General features: G+C 34.7%; 1 long non-coding RNA gene across 1 annotated transcript; it reads left to right on the forward strand.

The window, feature by feature from the left end:
- Nucleotides 1-1,116: 1,116 nt before the first annotated feature.
- LOC132069996 (uncharacterized) lies at nt 1,117-10,596 on the forward strand. The gene is made up of 4 exons (XR_009417859.1): nt 1,117-1,217; nt 4,033-4,152; nt 8,964-10,062; nt 10,170-10,596. It is a non-coding gene; the product is annotated as an uncharacterized LOC132069996 (long non-coding RNA).
- Nucleotides 10,597-10,933: the final 337 nt, after the last annotated feature.

Here is a 10,933-nt window from a genome sequence, read left to right on the forward strand (position 1 = left end):
TTGATCCTAACTAAAATATTTTGATTCAGGAATAATGTCACAGAAATCCGTTCTAAAAAATTATATAAATCAGACTACCTGAGGGTACAACATAGCCAAAATACATAGCCTTCTCTTGAAGAAACTAAGAGAATAATTTTACCTTCTATTATCTTCATGTCATTATGTCAGGAAGCAAAATTAAAAAAAAAATATTATTTTTAGGAAGTTCTGGATTAAATTTAGTCATTTCAGCCTCCACCTGAAAACCAGTCTATTATATATAAAGCTGCAGTCTATTATATATAAATTACCTAACTAATTTTGTCTCATGTCTTTAGATAGAAATATTAGCTAAGTAATTGAGTAAATATTTGAGTATCTTTTATTTTATATAAATTCTCAGATTTATTACATGTAAAGCAAATATATTTATTTAGGTCACTCTCCTTCTTTGAAGTAAGAACCATTGCATGAAACAAAAAGGCTCACTTTTATGTACATAAATATTTCCCTGAAGTGAAAACAGAATGAAAAAAATATTTTTGTTGTCTTTTCTTTTTTTTTTTTTTTTCTCACAGATGACATGCTTTTTGCTTCAACAAGGAATTAATTTCATGGAAAAAGCTACAACGCAATTACTCAGTGCTTCTAGAAGTTATTAATGGCATTGAACCAATTCGTTCAAATTAGAGGGAGGGTGTCCCCTGCCATCTCACCAGTTCATTGCTGCGGGAGCCTCTTATGGCTTCAATTAGAAGAGAACTATTTAGAGAAATAATAGGATAAAAGCCTTGTAAGTTTTCCAATCCCACTTATTCTTTCTATACTGTGGTTAAAATAGTTAGACCTCTATTTTTCATGGATATTAGGTCAAGTGAAGGATGTTAATTGCTCTAGCTAGTGGTTCCAAACTGTCTTTAAAATACTAAGAAACACAATTGCTTTTTTTGTAGGGGGATAGAATATAAGAAAATAAAGATAGTGTAGAAAGTAATCTTACCCCTAAGGAGTTGCAGCTGGGCCAATTATCAAAGATTAGGAGCAGGCCTGACTTTACAGGCCACAGCTGTAACCAATGAGAAGAAGAGTGCTATAAAAGAGTGGGGTGGCTGGTTGAGAAGGCAACTGGGGTTGGTTGGCTACTTGGTGGTGAAGAAAGAGTCAGTGCTCTGAGGAGCTGTCCATGAGAAAATGAACACCAAGAAGGTTTGAAACTTTTGCAATAGGAGACAATGGTAGGGATCTTTTGCAGTAAGGTAACAAAGCTTTTTAAGGCAGACTCTACAATCTAGAAACGTAAAAACTGTGTTGCAAAGAAAAGCAATTTGCACAAAAGACAATCTGAACCTCTTTCAAGGTCAGGACAATGTAGCAATGCTAAACATGCAATTTATAGCTGATTTGAACTTATTTACTGTGGTTCACACAGGAGAATTTTTAGTAAACAGACAAGTAAAAAGAAAAAAGGCTGAACACTAAACAGGTAAGAACAAATAGGTATCCACAAAACAGGGAGTTAGACCTGTGCATGTCATAAGGTTAATTTCAAGAACCCTTGGATATCAAAATGGTTGTGAAGTTGATGTTATGTGATATACATTGTTTTGTAGGCCAGGCTTAAGACTTCAGAAAAAATATTTGGAAATACTGTACAATCTGGCTACTGTTATCTTTGATTGTCAGTGATTATATTTTCAGTAATTATAGGAAATATAGGAGGTTTCATATGATTGTAGAAGAGGAAACAGCTGTTTCTATTAAAAAGGAAGAAAGAAAATTGCAATTCCTTATGTCAGTTAGTGTATCTTTATTCTTTGCTTAGATTCTGAGAAATTGTATTAAAAATATACTTCTAAATTAGATTTTTTTAGGTGAATGTATTCTATAAAACAAAATCTGTTAGCTCTTTTAAAAGAATAAAAAAATGCATAATATGAATATTTAATATCACTGTCCTCATGCTTGACCTGCTCCTGCTCATGATTTATATTTTAAACTTAGAAACATAGTTGTTAATAAATTTATAATACTTGCAGAAAGAATATATGTTCTTAGGTACCATCGAAAGATAACAATCAGTATGTAGAAATAGAGGCTGAAATATATCTACATGGGTAGCAATAATCTCAGGTATACTATCAGGTACATAATGTCTGTTAAGGTATGTAATGATTTCACAGAAAAGGAAAGAAACATAATATAGAATCTTTGAAACAAGATTTTTTTATACTCTTGCATTCCTATACAATTTTTGGTTAGCATAGAAAGTTGTGTTGGGTGGTATTTAACATAACTCAGTATGGACATGCTTATATAAAAGAGGAAGTTACCTGGACATAGTGATGTAATTTACCTCAATTTTAGGGCTAGTTCAGTTGAAAACATTTATGAATAGCATGGATGGCATTTAAGCCTGCTGATGATACCTCATTGGGATGTGCTGATGACTCTGTTGAGGGACAAGAAGCCTTAAATTGGGATTGAAATAGTTTGGAGCCCTGCGGAATCACCTGTTGTCGGAAATGATAGATTCTGCAGCTAGAATAGAGTAACATCAGGCATGAGTACAAATAGGGACAGGAATAGCTGGGGAGAAGCCCTACAGAAAGGGCTCTGGGGCTGCTGGTCAGCAGCAGGGTCAGCAGGATGCCCTGGGTAGCCAACAGGGCAAACCACAGCTGCTCAGGGGTGATTATGCTGCTGTATTCAGCATTGGTGCAGCCTCACCTTGGGTACTGTGGGCAGTTCTGGGCCACACAATTTAACAAGGATGTGAAAGTTCTTGAATGTATCCAGAGAAAAACAACAAAGCTGGTGAAAGGACTGGAAGGAATAGCCTTTGAGGGCAGAGAAGAACATTTCGTTTGTCTAGTTTGGAGAAAAGGAGACTGTAGGGGAATTCACTTTTCTCTTCAACTTCCTGCAGAGGGGGAGAGAGAGGTTCTGATTTCTCTTCCCTGAGAGAAATAACAGGAATTCCTCTGACAGGAATACAAAAATATGTACAAGAGAAGATTTAGATTGAACATTAGAAATCATTTTGTTACCAAGAGAGTCGTCAAATCCTGAAACAGGCTTCCTAAAGAGATTGTTGATGCCCCAAGCCTATCAATGTTTAAGAGGTATATTGGGTCTTTAGAACATAAGACATGTCCTTAAATGCTTTAAACTTTTTATAGACTTATGCCTCATGGTTCTGTATAGACCTTAGCAATTTGACCCAGCAGTGGTCATGATGATTATCATGCAAATTAGCTTCTACTTTTCCTGTTTCAGATAGATCACATTTGTAGCAAATCACTTTGGGCTGCAAACAGAGGCATACATGCATTCCCATCTCATGTGAGCCTGTCTTTGGATAGGCTTGAACAGATCTTAGGGTAACTTCTCCACATTCACTGCAGTATTGCCTTAGTTCTTTCATACATACATAATATTAGTATTTGCTAATAACTATACATGTATTACATGGAAATATATTTACATTTTAAGTGTAAATATATTATGCACTTATTTACTATTAGTAAAAGTACAGAGAGGAGAAAGTGTGAATGGAAGAATATTTGTGTTATTGAAAGCAAGTAACATCTTTGGTAATGTCTCTCAGACTGGATGAATAGAAATATTTGTATAAAGTAAAGCAGTTAACAGGGAAAACTTGATGTCAATATTCATAGAAGAGTATTTTTTTTTTTTTTGCTTGAGGCTAAGTACAATCTAGTGTGCACACTGAATTTCCATTTGTAGCTGAATTGTTCCAGTACTAAACCTTTCAGTGTACCTAAAGGATGTAGTTGGTGCCCTCTGGGATTACTAACCAAAACACAATAAGTGAAGACAAAGGAGAGGTTCAAGTAAAAGACACAGCTTTGATGCCATCAAAAATTTTATTTAACAGTCACTTTGATCTGCATTACTCATCTTTGTGAAGAAATCCTGGCCTCACTTAGACTTACATAAGTCTCACTATAAGTGTGTAATGCACCAGGCTCGTAACTTTGTAGTGCTGCCAATGTAATCATTCTCTTTTCATCATTCTCTTCTAATCAGGTTTTACAATTTGTAGCTCTTTTTTGCTGGCTGAGTTTTAGCTGGGTTTTCCCCCACTCCATTTCTTGCATGACACGAAATCAACAAAGCCAATATCTGTACTGCAATACCAGCTAAAAGGTAAGATTAATACTTCATTGACTTAGAAAAAGTATTAGTTTTTATGAATTATTCCAGTAACCAGTTTATAAAAACAATGTCCATACATAATCTGTTACAGTTTGCATTTATAGATACTGGTTTTTTTACCGAAATAAGTCAATATTTACTCTTTTTTACTTTGCTTTTAGTCTCTTCTAGAAAAAGTCTCCATATGCTATCAGTATCAGTAAATTAGGAGAAGTTGACAAGTTCTATAGACATGTTATGTTAAAAGTAGAAATTACATATTTAGTCAAACATAGATGGTACTAATATTGCCCTTGAGAACTTAGAGATACAAACATAAAAATCTCAAAAAAAAAAAACCTTTCCAAAACATGTAAAACCAGCAAATATGAGAAGGAGGATAGAACTTGACAAAAAGATAAATAAGCTTGTCATTCAATATCTATATCTAGGTGTGTATAGATTATCTAGTGCATCAAGTTATCATTATACTAGATGCACTAGAAAAGAGTAGATGGTTTCTGAAGAGCTGTTCAGGACACCCTGAAATGCATATCTACATTTGGTGTGCTATATGGCTCTATTTGTGGGCACCTAAATTTAGATCAATAGAGTTGAAATACCACATTATATTCTTTTCATTGATATAATACTTTTAAAGTTATTAATCAGATTTTGCTTTTCCATGTCATATTCTATTTGGAGGGTGACCGTTACCCTGATATAGCAACTTTTAATTCAATCTCAATTCAGTTTCAATGGGTTATAGCCCAATAGGTATGAACAATTTTTTAAGGATCTTATCTATTTCCTGGGACCTTAAATATGTTACTTTTTTGGTTTTTAATCAAGTCAGTAAAATATCATATTAAAAGAGGATGTAGGACTGGGGATATCCAAGATAATGTCCAGAATTAAATGTAGATAATAATTGAATGCTGCCTGTTAAACCTATTACCAAATATAAGCTGATCACAGTGATGGTGCTACAGTACTCTTGATTTAGTAGCCTATGAGGTACATCCTCAGCTGTAATTATTTTTTTCCTGGGATTGGAAACACACTGCTGATTTGTCATATTTAAGGACAAAGAAAAAGTCTGGCTAATATGGTAAATAATTATGGAATATATAGCAAAAATAGCTACAACACAGATATGTCACACTTGAATAAAGAATGCTGCCAAACCATTCTTTGATTACATGACTGCTTTGGTCACAATTGTATGTTCTATAATGAAGCAAGCATAGACAAACAATGCTGTTTTCCTCCCTCTGTTACTTTGGCTTTTTCCCTAAATTTTTCCTCTCATTTATTTTCATTTGAGCACATTCTCTTTGTCTCTTGGGCTCTATTCCTCTTTTTCTTCCAGACTTTTCCCTTTCCCTACAAACCTATAATTTCATATTCCTTTTTATATACACTTACATAATAGTCTTTTTTTAAATATAGACATTCACATACAGATAAATAGAACCCAGAACTCCCTCCATCATTTTCTTTTCCTTTCATAACTTGTAAGACCAAGGGTAAGAGGAGAGGACACAGCTATTCAGCATTGTCATATCAGTACTCTTCTCTGCTCCATGGAACAGAAAAGGTCCCAAAGAGTGAAGTTCATCTTAAGTTTGCCTTATTTTTATTCTGTGATGACTACTGCCAGACCTAGAGGAAATATGTAAAAACCAGGACATAACTAGATCTTCTTATGCAGACAGTTTTGAATTTTTTCTCCTGATTTATTTTTTCAGCTATTACAGTTCAAGCGAAAAGGTTACTTCTAGAAACACATTTGGTTGAACACTTCTGGAGCCAGCAAAAAGTAAAAAACATGATTATTTACTTTTTTCATATGAATAATCAGTGTGACAGGCTGCACTTTTCAATGAGCCAGTATTTTTCCCAAACCAATTAAATGCTCTGGTTGCTTTATATCCTACATTAGGAAAAAAATCTTAAAGCTGATGTGCATAAAAAATGTCATCAGGTGACAGTAATGGATTCTTTTAAAGTACATTAGCATAGGAGACACAAAAATCTATTCATGTATGAAGGAACAATTAGAATGTGAGAACTACTACTATTTCTGAATCAAACTGAAAAACATAAATATTTAAGGAAAGAAAGCTGCTGAGAAGAGGATAAAAGTTTCACAGGAAGTTAAATGCCACTTAATTACTAACTACTTAGTTTCTTTTAAAAGTGCTCTGAAAGAGGAGGTAATATTAAGGATATTGATAAAATTTGCAGTTTTATTAGAATGGCTGCTTTTAAATTATACGTAGAAAACTGCATCAGAGTAAAGCACATCTGATTGTTTCCTTAATTCAGCTGCTTGTGTTTGCATTCATAGTACTGAGTTTGTGTTAGCTTTTTTCCTTACAATGATGTGAACCTGTATAGAATTTTCTGTGCCTGAAAAAATTTCTAGGTGATGATAAGTTTTTATCTGAAGGGTGAAAGGCAAATACTCTTGGATTCCTTTCTGCAGATAAACAGCGTGCTGATCATACAGTTATACCAGCCTTCATTTGATGGCATCTACAGTAAAAGCAGATATATAGTCTATACTTTGTGTTAGACTCTATATTTGACTTTTGTATAGATCTAGAAATCTTATAATAGTGATAAAAATTTTAGAATTGCCCTGGCCCATTTTTGGTCCAGATCAATCAAATCCTGTAGAGATGTATGGGAATAATATTTTATCTTAACATCACTAAGGTTTCAGCTGGGAAAAAAAAAAAACACACACAAAAAAACCCCACAAACAACAAACAAACAGTTCTTTTACTCTCAAATTTGGATATTTCATCCTACTCAAAGATAATTATACCTTTAAAAGCAGTAAAAATAGTGTGTAATTAACTATATGAATTCTGATGCCTTAGGTTTTAGCTTTTATATTTTCAGATCCTGTACTTCTGTGTATAGTTCTGAGCTTCATATTTAGGGACAGTGAGATCTCTTTACAGAGTAGCTAGACAGAACAATTCCTTTCCTAGGCTGGGACCAAGGACAACCACTCAAATTTCAGTCCCAAGAGTATAAACAATATGGACTGAAGAGAGAAAAACAAGAAGGATGGGGCTCCATAACCTAAAGCTATATTTGGACAATTAACTCCAATATGCAAATGGACCAGAACTTATAAAAGTATGAGATCCCATGACCGGTTGTCCATTTTGTGACCATTTTGTGTTCATCTTGGGTGAGGCCTTGTGTGGGCTCTTGTGCTGCCCAAGGTGTATCCATTGAGGCCTTTTAATAAATACCTACTTTATTCTTTAACCCTGTCTAGCCTCTGTTCTAGGTCAGCCTTCGCAAGACATAAGCATTGTATCATCAAAAAATCTCTGTACCAGGAATAAGTTTCTCTCATTCTAATATTATTTGGTACAAAGCGCTACTTAGTGTCTACCAGTGTGATGAAAACTTTGCTACATACATACATTTTTGTTTCTCTGGCACATAGGCATGAATTCAGATGAGCTCTGACTGTTAACAGATTAACTATTAAGTACTAACTTTCTTAATGATAGCAACTTGGAGAAATAGAAGAAAACTGATTAATTACAATTAATTAATTACAAATTAAAAAATTTCACCTTGTTTAGAAAAATCTTATTTTTTTTCCAATTTGATTCTCTTCAATGATAATAACAAGTAATTCAGCTCCAAATACCTTTCTTTGTAATAATTTATTAGGCAGCATAATGGAGACTCCACAAACCCTCTGTTATTGAGCTATACAAGTTCTTCAAACAGAAATCTTCCTGCCTATCCTCCTTCTTTTCCCCTCACATTCTGGCAACTAGGTCATTAACAGGAGGAAAGGGTCAGTATTAATTAAATAATCTCTGAGAATTTGCAAAATATGATTAGAACTATTAGAAAAATATGGGTTTTTTTCAAGCAAGTCACAGCATCATTAAGAAGAGAATAGAAAAAGAGCCTAGGTTATAGCCAGAGACCCCTAAATAAAGGAGGTTTAAGCTACAGCATCACAAATTTGACTAATTAACCCCTTCAGTATTTAAGAACTGATTTCTTCTAGTTTACTGGGTATTAAAAATAGTATATATAGAAACTAGAACACTGTTTTGGAATCCTGATGATATTATAAACCCTTACTTTTTTTGTCTTGTGATGCATGGTGTTTTAAAACTCTCACCCATTCAGATGGAGCCATGCTATTGAGACTTCTATCCTACCTGATACATCCAGACTGCACTATCTTGCATCTTTTATTTCTGATTGGCCTACAATCAATCCAGATTTCAAATTTCTTTCTCCTCTGCCTCTGAGTTCTGTGCTTAGAAAAATTAAGATGTACTCTTCAGCATTGAAAACGTACTTCAGAAAGATTAGAACTCAAGTTACACATCATTTGGAGGTGTGTAAAATTATTAGGATACTTAAATTTTTTTATAAGTACTTGAGTTTGAAAGTGGGCTCAGGCAATCTGGAATTATTTGAAATTACCATAGCTCTTTTCTAATTTGGGAGATTTGTAGTTTCCCAAATCAAAATTGGTGGGCTTTTTTTAATGCATAATGAACTATGAATGGAATTTTAAATGTTTGATCACCCAAGACTGGATGAAGGGAAGATCAAATGTCAGGAGTCTACAGGAACTACTGTACTAATGAGAGTGTTTCAATGGGCTATTAACCTGCTTCCTCTGATGATTTTTTTCTACAATGATGTATATGGCCAGATCCTTGATCTCATATTGGTTTTTGGACTTCTGACCCTTTAACAACATGGAAATGACAAAAAATTTAGCAGTGAATTTTGACTATTCTTTTTTCTTTCAATAGGAATTTATTTTTCCCACAATCATCAGGAACTTTTTGCTTGTTGTTTTGAGACTACGTGTTGCAGTGCATTCCAAAGAGTGAAATAAACAAGAAATGAGAAGCCAAAGTTTCATGATCTCCTAAAACTGCCAGTGTTCCTAGAAAAGGACAGCAGAAATCTGTTTCTCTTTCAATTCACATGGATTTCTCTTTCTATTTCCACCAGAAGTCAAAATCCAAAATTTTTTGTGCTGTGGTAGACATACACAACCTACTTGAAATATTTCATAGACTACCTGAAGAATGAGGACAAAATATAGGTTGTGGAATCTTTTTTCCTAATTTTCTCTTGTTTTGTTAATACTATTTTTCTTCTTTTGATTTTTTTTTTTTTTGGCTTGGTCTATGTTTTTCTTTAAACAGGATCCTATTTATAATTACTTCTGGAAATCCCTTAGGATCCCTTGATTAAAAAGGAACAGCAGTATTCTGTAAGAGACAACTGAGAGAGGAACATCAGGCTGTTCTTCATCTGCTTTGAGAAGAAACAGTTTAGTTGATATGCAGGAGAGAGGTAACACAAACATCAGCAGGGCAGAGGATTGAAGAGGGTCTAGAAATTGTGCTCCACACAGTTTGGGACTCTGTGACTGAAGTGGTGATGGACTGTGGCCATATCTCCATTCTTAGCCATCTGTAGAAAGTTCCCATTGCAAACTGGAGTGCTTGACTTGGAAGAGCTCTGGAGGGTGGATGCTTGCACATAGGCTTGGGACTGCAGGGGTGCCTGGTGCCCCTCCTGCTCTGGGATGACAACAGGAGGTACGGAAGGAGGAGAGAGCAGATTGCATGGCACCAGGATGCTGAACAGGAGAGTGACACTTTTCACAGACACTCTGTAAAGAAGAAAGACTCCAAAGATGTGGGAAACTGGAAGCTTGTGATGACAAGATAAAACTTCACCAATCACAGCATCAGCAATGGCGTAATTGTTAAGAAAGGTGAACAAGTCCAATTGAGGTGGGCCTCCAAGGCAGGTGGCATGGACTGACCACTAGCCTTGAAAAGAAGCAGTGGGTGACAGTGGTTGATGCTTCCTTTCTGCTCCCCTTCACTTGTGGTAAGTCTAGGGAGACCATCCAGGATGATTTGTTGCTTGCAGAAAGGCAAATTCTGCTCCTGTAATCCTCCTTGTCTTTAGAGCTAAATCTTGCTGTTTATCCACAGGTGAACGGGCAAAACTTGGTTATCAACTGGCTGTTGCTGGTGCTACAGGCAGGGCTTTGGTTATTTTACTGTGCTCCCATATTTCAGAACAAAAAGAACTGCTAACAAGATATAAATCTTGGTTAAAAAGAACATTAAACAAAGTGACCAAAATCAGAGCTACCAGCCGGTGAGAATTCAATTTCATTTCACTTGAAAAGATTTTTTTTCTCAGACACATTCTGTACATTATAGTTAGAAATTGTTAGTATGTTTATATAAACATAATATAAAACAGCTGGTAATGTATTTTTTTACTCCCCAAATCATTAAATAAATAAATATCTGCTCTTATAAAAAAGTACTTGAAAAATAATTATAAATAAGTTTTGAATACTTTATTAGCTTATCAAATGAAATTATTCCATTTGCATTGATTTTAGTTATTATGGACCAATATTTACTGGCAAAAATTGTGTTACAAATAAACTTTCTATTGATGAGCAGTAGTCTCTTGGTAGGAAAAGGAGTCATTGCCCTTACTCTCACACAATCTCAAAAATTCTGGGCAGCAGCAAAGCCCCAGTGATGAACTGAACAGAGAAGGAAGTTGAGCTTTCCCAGCTTCCCCTCTTCCCTTCTGTTCTACTAAATGAAAAATTTATGACTCCTTAAGGATTGTATCATTCTCCATAGAGAAAAATAACTCTAACACAGACCAGAGAAAACTGTGTTATCAGAAGTAGCAGTTATTCCCAAATCTAAAGAACTGCAACATTAAGTCC

Source organism: Ammospiza nelsoni, chromosome 2 (genome assembly GCF_027579445.1).
Source record: "Ammospiza nelsoni isolate bAmmNel1 chromosome 2, bAmmNel1.pri, whole genome shotgun sequence".
NCBI lineage: Eukaryota > Metazoa > Chordata > Aves > Passeriformes > Passerellidae > Ammospiza > Ammospiza nelsoni.